Raw genomic sequence first — 14,659 nt, forward strand, 5'->3', positions numbered from 1 at the left:
GGTCCAGACTCTGGATGGGGTGGTGGACATTATTAATATAATTATTGCACTGACCCTGGGGATGGCTCTACTAATGATGGTTCTAGGGGTCATAAACAGAATTTCACTTAAAACTATTTTAATGCAACTCTTTTTGCAAGTCTGCTTGAAATATGTACTGTATGTTAACCCTTTTCTCTCAAAACAGGATTGTTTAGATCAAACACTGTATTTGCTATACTGTTGAATTTGGAAAATACCAATTGTATGATGAATGCTGCAAGTATATTATATAAAAAAAATCTAATTAAAAAACATTTACAGGTTATAAAACTTAATGTTTTTGAAAGTCATAAAAAATACACCAAACCTAACCTAAGGCTAACACAACAAAAACCTGGGCACCAAGCCTAATATTGACCCTTTAGTAAGACTTTCTGGATCCCAAAGCAAATGCTTGCTCTTACCTGGATTTTCAATCTTTCCGAACTTATATGTTTATTCCCACTAATTTTTACTCAGACCGAGGTTCTCAGTTAAGTTAAACTAAGGCCGCGTACACACAGGCGGACTGTCCGTCCAACTAAGTCCATCAGACAATACGACAGACAGTCCGTCCTACTTTTGAATGAACGGACTTGACCACACACGACGAACAGACAGTCCGCTGAAAGCTTGTGCGATGACGTGTATGGCACGTACGACGGGACTAGAAATACGACGTCCAATACACTGCAATGCAACCTTCGGCCGTGTAAATCCTTTCTGAGCATGCGCCATACTTAGTCCGTCGAACTAGCCTACTCACGAGCGGACTGTCCGCTGAAACCAAGTTTGGACGGACAATATTACGGAAATTCCGAAAGACTTAGTCCGCCAGACTGTCCGCTGAAAAAGTCCGCTGAAGCCCACACACGAGTGGATTGTCCGCTGAAACACGTTTCAGCGGACCAAGTCTGTCAGACAGTCCGCCCGTGTGTACGCGGCCTAAGGATGAATAAAGAACAATAGGTGTTTCTAAAGCCTCGCACACACAATGAGAATATCAGAGAAAGGATCTTCCTTTTTTGTTTGCATGCTAGTCTCCTTATTGAAAATAAAGAGGTTACTCAACTTATTACAATTTTCATACGACAGAATACAACTTCGGAAGTGATGTAATGTATTTTTGGATGAAAACTATACTGATTTAATGAAAATTGTACAATCTGGTATCCTACGAGAACATTTTTCGTGTTTGTCCCTTCGGATAATTTTGGTTGAACTATTGTAATAAGCTATCGAAAGCTGTGTACTAATGATCCGATTATCCTACAATCGATTCAAAAGTGATATTTTTTGTACAATTTTCTGATCATGTGTATTTAACACTCCATGAATGCACCTATACATTTTAACACGTCAGCAATTCACCTCTACATTTATTTAATAAATGTAATTACAAAACTGCTTTAAATACTGGTTCAATTAGTATCATAATAATTGTTATTATTATTATTATTATTATTATTATTATTATACTGGATTTATATAGCGTTAACAGTTTATGCAGCCTTTTACAATATAAAAGGAGACAATACAGTTGCAATACAATAAAATACAAGAGGATTAAGAGGGCCCTGTTTAGAAGAGCTTACAATCTAATAGGGTGGGGCAGGTGGTACAAAAGGTTGTAACTGTGGGGAATGAGCTGATGGAAATGGTAGGGGATTAGTTGGAGACATGATAGGCTTTCCTGAAGAGATGAGTTTTCAGGGATCACCTGAAGGTAGCAAGAGTAGGGGATAGCCGGACCAGCGGAGGTAGCGAGTTCCAGAGTATGGGACAGGCTCTGGAGAAATCCTGGAGACAAGCAATGGAGGGGGAGATAAGAGAGCTTGAGAGTAGGAGGTCTTGAGAAGAGTGGGGAGGACGATTTGGGTGATATTTGGAAACAAGATTGGTGATGTAGCTTGGGGCAGAATTGTGAATGACTTTGTATGTTGTGGTTAGTATTTTGAATTTAATTCGCTGGGTGATTGAGAGCCAGTGTAGGGATTGGATGAGAGGGTTGTCAGATACTGAGCGGTTGGTAAGGTGGATAAGTCTGTCAGCAGCATTCATGATAGACTGAAGAGGGGATAGCCCATGGAGAGTCAGGCCAATGAGAGGGGAGTTGCAATAGTCAAGGCGAGAAATAACAAGGGAGGGAATGAGGAGCTTGGTGGTTTCATTTGTTAAAAAGGGGCGAATTTTAGAGATGTTACTGAGGTGAATTCTACAAACTTTTGACAACGATTGGACTTGGGACTATTTATATTTTTATTTGTGTATATGTATGCAGCACTAACCCCTGAAGGAGCTGCTGGTTTTATTTAAGCTCCCATTGGAAAGTAGCCCAAATGATGATGAATCCGACACTTAGTCCTTTTTTTAACATTTATTCAGGATAAGCACCAAAGTCCTTTAATAGAGGGTCAAAGGATAAAGAGGGAGTTCAGGCATCTAGTAATTGTGGGTTACCAATTTCTTTCAGCTGACCCGGCGATACTGTATGGGTTTTGATCCGGGTTGCATCCAACTGAGTTTCCAGGCTCCTCCAGAGACACCAGCCTTGCACTTGGTCCTCTACTAGAAAAGTCCTCCCCTGGATCTTCCAGTTTTCTTGGCCTCTCCCCGCAGGCAAGACAGCACAGGACCACCCCTGGATCAGTAGGCCCCAAGACTTTTCTGGGCCTACCCTCTCAGTTGCAGAGCCTCGGGCCAGCCGGCCCCTAGGTGCAGGACCATGCGACACAGACCCCAGGCCAGGAGGGCCATGAGGTTGGGATAGCGGACCCTGGAAAACAAACCACCAAAAATGGCATTGGTACCTTAAATACCCTCTCCCAGAATGCACAGCAGGGAAACCACTCCCACTGAGCTATTTCTGAGCTGAGCTATTTCCGAGCAAGAAGTGGTATTCAATACATACAGCCTGCTGCATTTCCACACTTACTGGCGGTGACAGCGACACCTACAGTCAAGTGGGAACCAGTGCAACCCAGCTGGACTGGCACAAAAATCAGAACTTTTTGGAAAAAATTTGCCTGAGCCAACTGCAGCTTCAGACAACTAAATTTGAAAAATAATAGTGTCTGCCCATTAGGAGCAGGGCGCTACATGTATTAAAGGTCTAAGAAGATACTGTAAAATCTAAAGTGTGTTTTTTTCTAAAACAGATCATTACTGCATCTAAGCAGCACAAACCAAAACACTATTTAATAAATTTTTAATATTTAAAGCAAACGACCCCATCCATCCACGTCTCCATGCTTTATTTTGTTGAGAAATCTTAAGTAGGGGCAAATTAGCATTTACTTCCTGGAACCAATCTGCCCTTAGTTCAGGCTTGAAAGCAGGAGAGTGTGCTTAGCTGAGAAAACCCATCTTCCTCTCCTCCCCTCCTGAAGACTCTTGGGAAGTATGACATAATTTGCCTAGGCAAGAAACCAGAAAGTAACTGAAAAAGTTTAAAACAAGTAAATATGATATACTTTCCTATCTATTTACTAATGCTAAAAGCAATGAGACAGAGAGTAGTATGATCAGACTATTAAGCAACAGTAAGAATCATAAAGTAAGGTGATACAGAAGATTTTGTGATTATGACTATACTATAATTCATTTTGTGGATATGTTTGCAGCTCTAAATGTTAAGTATTAGTGCTGCGATAATCCAATTATTCAGTTCAATAACCTTTGTAGGACGGAGTGAAATCTCTATGTTATTAGTTAAAACTTATTGCAAGCGCTTTGAAGGTGGTGTCGTTTTATCTCCTGCAACAAAACGGTTTAAAGTACTGTACAGAGAAATAAAGTCACTAGTTTGGAAAGTTGGGTGAGTTTCTTGACTATAATTTTTTAATGGTTTAATAGAGAGTTTTTTTATTGTTATTTTTGTCTATCTTTTGCTACAAAGCAGAGGAGAAATGTACCCATGGGAAGCCCATAATTGAAGACATAGAAACCACACCCTTTTATACTTGTGAGTTTACTTATCAAACATTTATAATTAACAATTTGTCTCCAGTTGGAGTAATTTGAAACAAACAATACTGAATGCTCCAATAACATTTAAACAATTTAGCAAGAAATAATTGTGTGGTAATATGAAAGATCTCCTGAGGAATTGAATAGGAAGAATAGGAATATTTACATCAGTAGCATTGGGAAAGATCAAACATCAGCTGTAAAATGTTCCACTGACAAAGTCCTTAGGCTATTATAACACCATTGAGAAGGTAGATTAATCATATATTTTTGTTTTTGACCTTTACGTCGTAACCAATTATTCAACTTTGGGTTAGGCATGGAAGAGCGTATCTCTTTTATTTTGTGCTGGTTCTGTTCCTTTTTGTAATTTTTGTAACGGCAGCATAACCAACACCAATAGAGCCATCTTTGGTTTAAATCTTGAATCTGTGTTTGTATTTATTTCCTTGGAATCACTGCAAAAAGATAAACAGTGGCAAACATTTTACTATGTAAGTTGGAATTAGATCCCCAGCCAAAATTTTTTTTTTTTTTATCTTGTATCATCATCCCTTCTCCATAGAGTCTCTTTGCTCTCCTGACATTTTACGGCTTGTCGCTACTACAAAATTCCCCATACAGCATTCAGTACTTTAGATATCACTCTTTTTAGCTGACAGTCAGTTTCCTAGCAACTACATTCAGCCATGGTTCATTGCTCTTTCAACTGCTCTGTCCCTCCTACTCAGCTAGTGCAACAAAAACATAAATGATTTGGGTTGCCATCTAGTGTAAATCATTTCTGAATTTGTCTTGTAAATTTGTCTTTTTAAATCAATACTGTGCATCAGGAAGTAATTCCCAAAGATGTAATAACATTTTTAACCTAAGAGTGTTAATTCATAGTTTTTACATTTACCTTACATTTCCTTATATTAAGTGGTAGACTGCACAAATGTAAGATGTTAATTATATGTATTATCTGCCAAGTTTATTCGGTTTTATTATGTTTCTCTTAGGGACTTTCCATTCCTACTCATACCACAAAGCAAGTTTTTTTCCAAGATGTTTTCACTTATTCTGCTGCATTGACCATACTCAGTGCTTTTAAATCCACCAGGGAGAATAAGCAATTTCCTCAATAGGCGTTTAGATCTGAAAACTCATAAAGGAAAGATTAAGGCGCTTCTAAGTGCAGTGGTTAAAAGCTTTATTACAGGCACAATGGGATTAAAAACACTTACAAGATAGTAAGAGGTCATAGGCATATAGTCATTTGTCCTCATACGGATCACTGTAATCCTTGTCTGGGGGAGAGACAGAGCCACCCTACAGCTGTCAGAGTGATGTGGATTGGTGAGAAGATGAAGATGCGATAAGGCGGCCCGAGTACCGGATCCAAACTAGAATGTATACGTCCGATGTGACATCAGGTGAAGGTGGTGCATGGTAACGTGTTTCAGAGCATGCACATCTCCTTCATCAGACCTACGCCCATGCTTGCTCGACAAGCTTATGAGAGATACCCAGCCGCACCAGAGTGCCCTCATCTCTCCCTCCTTTCTAGATCTAAAAACTCACTTTCAGAGTTCTCACCAGTGGTATTTCTGAAAGTTATATCCTTCTGCTAATTTTTTTAATCAGCATCTAACAAAAGCTAAAATATCTGCTTTAGATGGATGGTTTATTAAGTAAAATGGGGTGGAGGGGGGCAGAAATAAAATTATAACCCACCTTACCTTTCGCACCTATTTGCCACATATGGATTTGTATTTTTTTTAGAAGAAAAAAAAGTTTTTCATTTGGTGGTATTGTTTTCAACCATATACTGTATATACTATATATTTTAGTATTCTTTCCAGTTTGACTAGTGTTTGTTTTAACCTTTTCCAGGTGTCTGTAATGTAATGGCCTCTCTCATAATTGGAGGTAAGGATGGGTGAACGGTTCGGCCCGTTCAGCGCATTTACATCACCGTGCGGCCCCTCAGTTATATAAGAACTGTCAAAGCGAAGACGCGTCATATGGCAGGTGCCTCCCTTGGAGGCAGGTCGGCTTTGTTTGTTTTTTTCTTTTTTGGTCCATCAGTGGAGCGAGAGAAGATGAATAGACTTTGTGGGACATTTTTATTTTTTAATAAAGTCCCAAGCTGTATCTTGTCTTTTGTACCATTTTTACACTTTTTTGTGAAATGTTAGGGGTACATTTGTACCCCGTTACCATTTCACACAGGGAAGGAGGCTGGGATCTGGGCGTCCCCTTGTTAAAGGGGGCTTCCAGATTCCAATAACCCTCTGCCCGCAGACCCCCACAACCACCGGGCAAGGGTTGTGGGGATGAGGCCCTTGTCCCCATCAACATGGGGACAAGGTGCTTTGGGGGGCTACCCCAAAGCACCTTCCCCATGTTTAGGGCATGTGACTGGGGGGCACTCTCTCATCCGCCCACTTTTGCTGCGGCCTGCCAGGTTGCGTGCTCAGATAAGGGTCTGGTGTGGATTTTTCGGAGGACCACATGGCATTTTTTTTATTTTGGGGTGGGGTTCCCCTTAATAACCATATCAGACCTGAAGGGGCTGGTATGGAATTTGGGGAAACCCCCACGCAATTTTTTTTAAATTTGGGTTCAGGGTTCCCCTTAATATTCATACAGACCCAAAGGGCCTGGTAATGGACTGGGGGGATCCCATTCCATTTTTTTCAATGACTTCTTTTATCTTTATTGCCAGGACTGGCAATTCATTATAGCCATAAGTACTTTTAAATGACTTTTTTTCCTTTAGAAATGTAATTTTGTGCAGGGACTGTTCTAAACATGGGAAGAAATGTGCCACTTTACAGGCATACTATAGACATCCCCCGGGTACAAAATGTAAAGGAATATTTCACTTTTACTGTTTCACATCAAGCATTATTAAAATCACTGCTCCCGAAAAAAACTGCAATTTTTAAAACTTTTTTTTGCATTGATACATGTCCCCTGGGGCAGGACCCAGGTCCCCATATACTTTTTATGACAATAACTTGCATATAAGCCTTTCAAATGAGCACTTTTGATTATTCATGTTTGTGTCCCATAGACGTTAATGGTGTTTGTGTGTTCTGCTGAATTTTTTTAATTTATGTTCTGGTGTGAGCCGAACCGGGGGGGGGGGGGGGGGTGTTCGACCCATCTCTAACTGGAGGATGGATTTTAACTTACTGTAGCTTCACTTACTGTAGCTTCACAATGAGAAGATCACTCAGATGTGCTAAGTGGCCTATACTGTGCGGTCAAAGTACCCAAAGAGTTGATCCATGACTATTCTGAGCACTTGTCAATCATGTGAATGCCATAATGATCACAAGGGCAAATTTGAAAACAGTTATTTGCAATTTTATGTTATACTCTCACTCACAGCAGATTTATCTGTGTGGAGAGATGGAGATCTATATGACAACCAGAGTCACTTGCAAAAAAAACTCAATATGTAGACTACCAAAGGCTCACAATTGTATTATGGCTACATTACACTCTATAGCAAAAACCTCTAAAAATAAAATGTAAACTATCAAGGTATGCGAATACAAAAATCACAGTTTATTGTTAAACATTATTAAAAACATCCTCCTTCAAAATACCCCATGAATGATCATGCAGGATTGGTAATACATTATGCAATCTGAATAATAATAATAATAATATTATTATTATTATTTTCCTTAGGGACTCAAACCAATTATTAAATTGGTTTGGTACTATTGAAGAAAAAGATTTCTTAGGTGTTGTTATAAGCCTTGGTGAATAAATTTGTCTTGTTTTTTTTTTTTAAAACTTCCAGAGAGGATGCTTCTCAGACAATGGATGAAAGAGAGTTTCATACTGAAGGTGTGTAAAAGAATGCATGCGATCCAAAAAATTTAAAGGTGACTCTGTGGGACTATAATGTACAATACTTATACCTTAGCCAAAGTGAAGTTAACATGTCATTGCTGAACTACTGTAGCCTAATGATGAGTGCATGTCTCATGGCAAGATTTGTGGATTGAATTGCAATGAACTGAACTGCACAGTTTTCAGGTACATAATAACCCACCAGTTCCACTTGGTGATTTATGTGGATTTCCAACTTAATGTAACATTATTGGTCTCTTTATATGTGTTGTATTTTATAATACAGAGCAAAAAGAAATATTATTATTTAAGGTACTTATATAGTGTTGTCAATTTACGCAGCGCTTTACGAATACATTGTACATTCACATTGGTCCCTACCCTCAAGGAGCTTGCAAGATAAGGTCTCTAACTCACATTCATATACTAGGGCCAATTTAGACAGAAATTACTTAACCTACCAGCATGTCTTTGGAGTGTGTGAGGAAACCCACACAGGTACAGGGAAAACATGCAAACTCCAGGCAGGTAGTGTCATGGTTGGGATTTGAACCAGCTTCCCATTTTAGTGCTAGGTGACAATGCTACCCACTACACCACTGTGCCGCTCAAATAAGTAGTTGTTCAACAAAATGTGCACATACAAAAATATTTTATTATATCTTTTCAGGTGACAACACAGAAAAAATGACACTTTGCTACAATGTAAAATAGTGAGTGTACAGCTTGTATAACAATGTAAATTAGCTGTCTTCTCAAAATAACGCAACACACAGCCATTAATGTCTAAACCGCTGGCAACAAAAGTGAGTACACTCCTAAGTGAAAATGTCCAAATTGGGCCCAATTAGCCATTTTCCCTCCCTGGTGTCATGTGACTCAATAGTGTTACAAAGTCCCAGGTGTGAATGGGGAGCAAGTGTTAAATTTGGTGTTATTCTGGTCTCTGGACATTCAAATAAAGGTGGCCTAGGCTATATGAAGATTGCTAAGACCCTAAAAGTGAGCTGCAGCATGGTGGCCAAGACCATACAGTGCTTTAACAGGACAGGTTGCACTCAGAACAGGCCTCGCCATGGTTGAACAAAGAAGTTGAGTGCATTTGCTCAGCATCAAATCCAGAGGATGTCTTTGGGAAATAGACATATGAGTGCTGCCAGCATTGCTGCAGAGGTTGAAGATGTGGGTGATCAGCCTGTGAGTGCTCAGACCATACGCCACACACTGAATCAAATTGGTCTGCATGGCTGTTATCCTAGAAGGAAGCCTCTTCTAAAGATGATGCACAAGAAAGCCCACAAACAGTTTGCTGAAGACAAGCAGACTAAGGACATGGAACTATGTCTTATGGTCTGGTGAGACCAAGATAATCTTATTTCTATCAGATGGTGTGTGTGGCTGCAAACAAGTGTGTTTTGCCTAGAGTCAAGCATGGTGGTGGGGGTGTCATTGTCAGGGGCTGCATGAGTGCTGCTACAGTTCATTGAGGGAACCATAAATGCAAACATGTACTGTGACATACCAAAGCAGAGCATGATCCCCTCCCATTCGGAGACTGGGCTGCAGGGCAGTATTCCAACATGATAACGACCCCAAACACACCTTCAAGATGACCACTGCCTTGCCTCAGTTGCTGAGGGTAAAGATGGTGGACTGGCCATGTCTCCAGACCTAAACCCTATTGAGCATCTGTGAGACATCCTCAAACCGAAGGTGGAGGATTGCAATGTCTCTAGCATCTACAAGCTCTGTGATTTCATCATGGAGGAGTGGAAGAGGACTCCAGTGGCAGCCTGTGAATCCCTGGTGAACTCCATGCCCAAGAGGGTTAAGGCAGTGCTGGAAAATAATGGTGGTCACACAAAATATTGACATTTTGGACCCAATTTGGACATTTTTACTTAGGGTGTACTCACTTTCATGTTGAGTTATTTTGAGGGGACAGCAAATTTACACTGTTATACAAGCTGTACACTCACTGCTTTACAGTGTTGCAAAGTGTAATTTATTCAGTGTTGTCACATGAAAAAGATATATTAAAAAATTAGCAAAAATTTAAGGGGTGTACTTTTGTGAGATATTGTAGATTCATTTTGCATTCCTTTGGGGTACTTTTGAAAGAAATTAACTAAGAAACCTCCCAATTACAAATATTTTACAACACATGATAACATTTATTTATTTATGCAATTTTTTCATAAATATCACAGGTATGTGATATTTAAAAGAGAAGTATGTTTTTTTTTCAGATTTATACTTACCTAGGTGGATGCAGCATTGGTCCCGCTCTAACACTGAGAACCAAGCAATCAAACACTACGATAGCTCGGTTCTCTGAGCTCTCTGAGCAGAGAGCCAGTGCTTTGCCCCTCCCCTGTGCTCACTGGAGAGCTGGGTTGTGGAGGGGGCAGGAGCGGCCGGCACAGGATCTCAGTGGCTCGCTAAGAGGCTGAGTAGGGTACTGGTCCAGGCATGTAGGTGGATCCTGACATATGGATCTTGCCCAATCCTGGACCTGGAACCTCTGTGACATCAGCCGACAACAGGCTTCAGCCCACTGTCTGCTGAAAATGGGTCACAGGAGTTCAGAACGAACTGGACTCCTGTGATACACAGGAGAAGTACAGCCAATTGAGCTTTGGCTGTACTTCTCCTTTAAGTATGTAATATGTAGTATGGCAAAACATGTATATCCCATTCTGAGCAAGCCCTATTGTATATCTAGCAGGGGCGGACTGACCATTTGGGCACTCGGGCACTGCCTGAGGGCCCCATGCCACTAAGGGGACCCATAAGGGTTGCCAGCCTCAATAAAACCAGGGACAGTATGTAAAAATCTGTGTTTTTTTAAAAATCCCAAGATTATAGCTGCCCTGCCTCTCCAGTACCTTTTCAGTGTGTGTATTCTGTGTGTGTATACTGTGTGCATATTGTGTGTCTGTGTGTGTATACTGTATGTGTGTGTATACTGTGTGGCCCCATAATCTATTGCTTGGGGCCCCCATAATCTCCTATTGCCCAGAGGCCCCATAATCTTCTCCTATTGCCCAGGGGCCCCATAATCTCCTATTGCCCGGGGGCCCTATGAGTTGTCAGACCGCCCCTGATATCTAGTATGTATATCTGCATGCTAAATAACTTCAATGGGATATGAATACTAAGTTTAATAAAAAAAAAAAAAAAGAAGATAATGATAATGACATAGAAAATCTATTTAGAAAGCTGTGCTGTCGAGTATTAAGAGATTGAATTACATCCTATAAACAGTAAATATGGATTTTGCATATCTTCAATGCTCCGTGAACTGCTTTAATGAATACACCAACTAATGTGAGCAGAGCAAAGGGATTCACTAAATGGATGTTGAAGACAAAATATTTACATACAAATACTAGATGTAGGTCCCGTGGAGTGTCAAACTATCCCCAAAGAACTGGAAGGCAGAAAATATTATAGGTCATCAACAGCAAAAGATGTAAAAGGCAATCAAATAATTCGGTAAAGTATATGCTGCAATGGAAAGCAAATCAAAAAATATATACCTACATTTGATTACACTATCTTTGATTGTTTTAAGCAGAGAGAGTGACGAAAGTCAAATAATACTAAAATATAAATATTGTAGTTCATAAGTTCACACAAACATAGATTATACATACAACATAAATATTGTAGTTCATAGTTCACACAAACATAGATTGTTGCATGACAGAAACAATCATGTGCCAATTTTACACAGACCTAAATGGTTTTATCATGCTGACCCATGTACAGTATCCCAAGAGATTCAAAGGTTTTGACACTCTCTGTCAATAAAATAGATATACATATCTATCAGCTGATAAGAGATTGTATTGTCAAATGGGAACTGAACAGTGGATATTGAAATAAGGATAGGAGATAATCAGGGGGAGTACATTACAAGTGACAGGGAAAAGACAACTGTGTTAAATACAATCTTCTCCTCGGTTTTTACCATGGAAAAAGGTTATAATAGACAAAAAGGTATTGTTAGCAATACGGCATGGATTGTACTCTTTTGGCTAACAGAAGCCAGTGTTCGGAAAATACTTGAAAAACTTAATGTGAACAAATCTCCAGGACCAGATGGTTTACACCTAATGCCGCGTACACACGATCGCACATTCCTACAACAAAATCCATGTTTTTTTCTTGACGGATGTTGGCTCAAACTTGTCTTGCATACACATGGTCACACAAATTTTGTCGGAAATTCCTAACAAGAACGCGGTGACGTACGATGAGCCTTATCTGCTTATCCGCTAGTGGACCCCAGCTTGCTCACCTCCTGGTGGGGCGATCCTAGGGACTGTGACCTGGTACTAGCATGCAGCTAAATCCATCTCCACCATCAGGAGCTCTGGTGAACACCAGTTAGTACTTAGACTGCGCACTCCAGGTGAACATGCCTCATCTGCCAGGGTGACTGCCTGTGTACCTATCCTTCTGGTTGATGGTAGTCCTGAAACTGCTATAGCAACTGGTCTTCATGCCTGATGCCTGATCATGACAGAATGACCTGGCCTAAAACATAGAGGCCACTATAGCAAATGCTGTGACTCCTTTCAGGCAGCAAATTACAGAGGTGCAGGAGTTTGGTGTGACTTACCAAGAAAAAAATTCCGGATTGGAAAGTGTGGTAAAAGAGCAATGTAAAGAGATCTGTGCTCTGCAAAAACAATTGCTGGACCTATGTTCCTGAGATGATACTAACGCGCATATGCCTCACCCACCCAAGTTTCATGGAGATCGCACCATTACAGAGGTTTTCTTAACCAGCATTGCATATATTTCCAAATGAGACCCACTGCATTCACTTCTGAAAAACAGAAGGTAATGTTTGTTATTATCCTCCTGACTAGGGAAGCTCTAGCCTGGGTCTCCTCTTATATAGACCAAGCCAGTGTAACGCTGAATAATTTCCAGACTTTTGAGGCTGTGATAAATCAGGTTTTTGGTGATCCCAACCGCTGCGCTACTGCTGAAGCAAAGTTGCATAGTTTCATGCATATTAGATGTTGGATCACAGATACCACTAGAAACCAAGCAGCACAAAAAAGTCAGTTTCACCAAGGGCTTTCTTAACAGGTAAATGATGAGCTCGCCAGAGTAGAGACTCCTAATGATCTTAAGGCCTTCATCCAACTATGTATCCAAATTGATCAGAGACTTACAGAAAGGAGAGACTGGGAATGTTTGGAAGTAATGGTGGCATACGTTTCTCTGCTAGTCAATTTGTTCAGAAGAATCCAAGAGTTTTCCTGATTCTGACACAACTGTACCTATGCAGGCTGATGCAATTGAGAGATCAGTTTCTATTCAGGAGAAAGAGAGAAGATGTTCGGAGAACCTGTGTCTATATTGTGGAGACTCTTGACATTACGCATTTTTTATAAAATATGTTATATGAATATCACAGTGTTGCAAAGTAAACTTTTCCCTGAAGCTTATTGATGTTTATAAGGGTAGAATCTTGATATTTAATGTATTCCTTTTGTGAGGGTAATAAACAAACTATTTTCAAAAAGAATGATATGAATCTGAGCACTGGCATGTAGGACATGTACCAATGGCAAAATTGAAAAAGGCCTTTTAATGTGGCTTTGAGCACTACATTGAAGATACATAAATCCTTGAATGATCTTAAATTTGTAAACAATGTTCATGGACAGTCTAATACCGTGTACACATGACTGGACTTTTCGACAGCAAAGGTCAGACGGAACAAATCCGCCGGACAAGTCGATCATGTGTGGGTTTTATCGGACCTTTGCTGTTTAAAAATCAGACGGTCTTTAGATTTAGAACATGTTTCAAATCTTTCCGACGGACTCGAATCCTGTTGAAAAATCAGTTTCTTCTGTATACCAGTCTGAGGCCGCGTACACACGCGGGGACTGTTCGCCCAACTTTGTCCGTCAAACAGTTTCGGCAAACAGTCCGCTCAAAATTAGCATGGACGGACATGGCCACACACGACGGACGAACAGTTTGCTGAAACCGTGCGCGATGACGTGAACGGCACGTATGACGGGACGAAAAATACGACGTCCTATACACTGCATTATAACTTTCGGCGTGTAAATCCTTTCTGAGCATGCGCGGAACTTAGTTTGACGAACAAGCCTACACACGAGGGAACAAAGTTTCAGCGGACAGTTTTTCGGAATTTCCGAAAAACCTTGTTCAGCGGACTGTTCGCTGAAACTGTCCGCTGAAAGCCCACACACGAGCGGACTGTTTGCCGAAACACTGTTCAGCGGACAAAGTTGGGCGAACAGTCCCCGCGTGTGTACGCGGCCTCACGGACAAAAAACGACGATAGGGCAGCTATTGACTACTGGCTATGAACTTCCTTATTCTAGTCTGGTTATATGTCATCGCGTTCAAATCCATCAGATTTTGGTGTGATTGTGTGTGGCCAAGTCCGTTCGTTCAGAAAGTCCATCAGAACTCCACTGAAAAGTCCATTGGGAAGACCGTCGGACTTAGTCTGCCGGAAAGTCCGGTTGTCTGTACACGGCCTTAGAAAGCAGGAGGGGACAAAAGGCATATTATTAACACTGTCTGCTCTGTGTCTGACAGGATGTAGTTGTAGGTTTTCCAGTCAGTCAGTCAGTCTGTGTGCTGTGAATGTGTTGGTAAAAACTGGCACATGTTCCCTACTTCCTCTTTGTGTGCCCACACCACAGCTATATCCTGCAGGGTAGATGTAAATATGGTGGTGCTGCACTGTAGAATAGCTTATGAATAGGGATGAGCCGAACACCCCCCGGCTCGGTTCGCACCAGAA

Source organism: Lithobates pipiens, unplaced genomic scaffold (genome assembly GCF_037356315.1).
Source record: "Lithobates pipiens isolate NorthernLeopardFrog02 unplaced genomic scaffold, aLitPip1_a1.2 Scaffold_18, whole genome shotgun sequence".
Taxonomy (NCBI): Eukaryota; Metazoa; Chordata; class Amphibia; order Anura; family Ranidae; genus Lithobates; species Lithobates pipiens.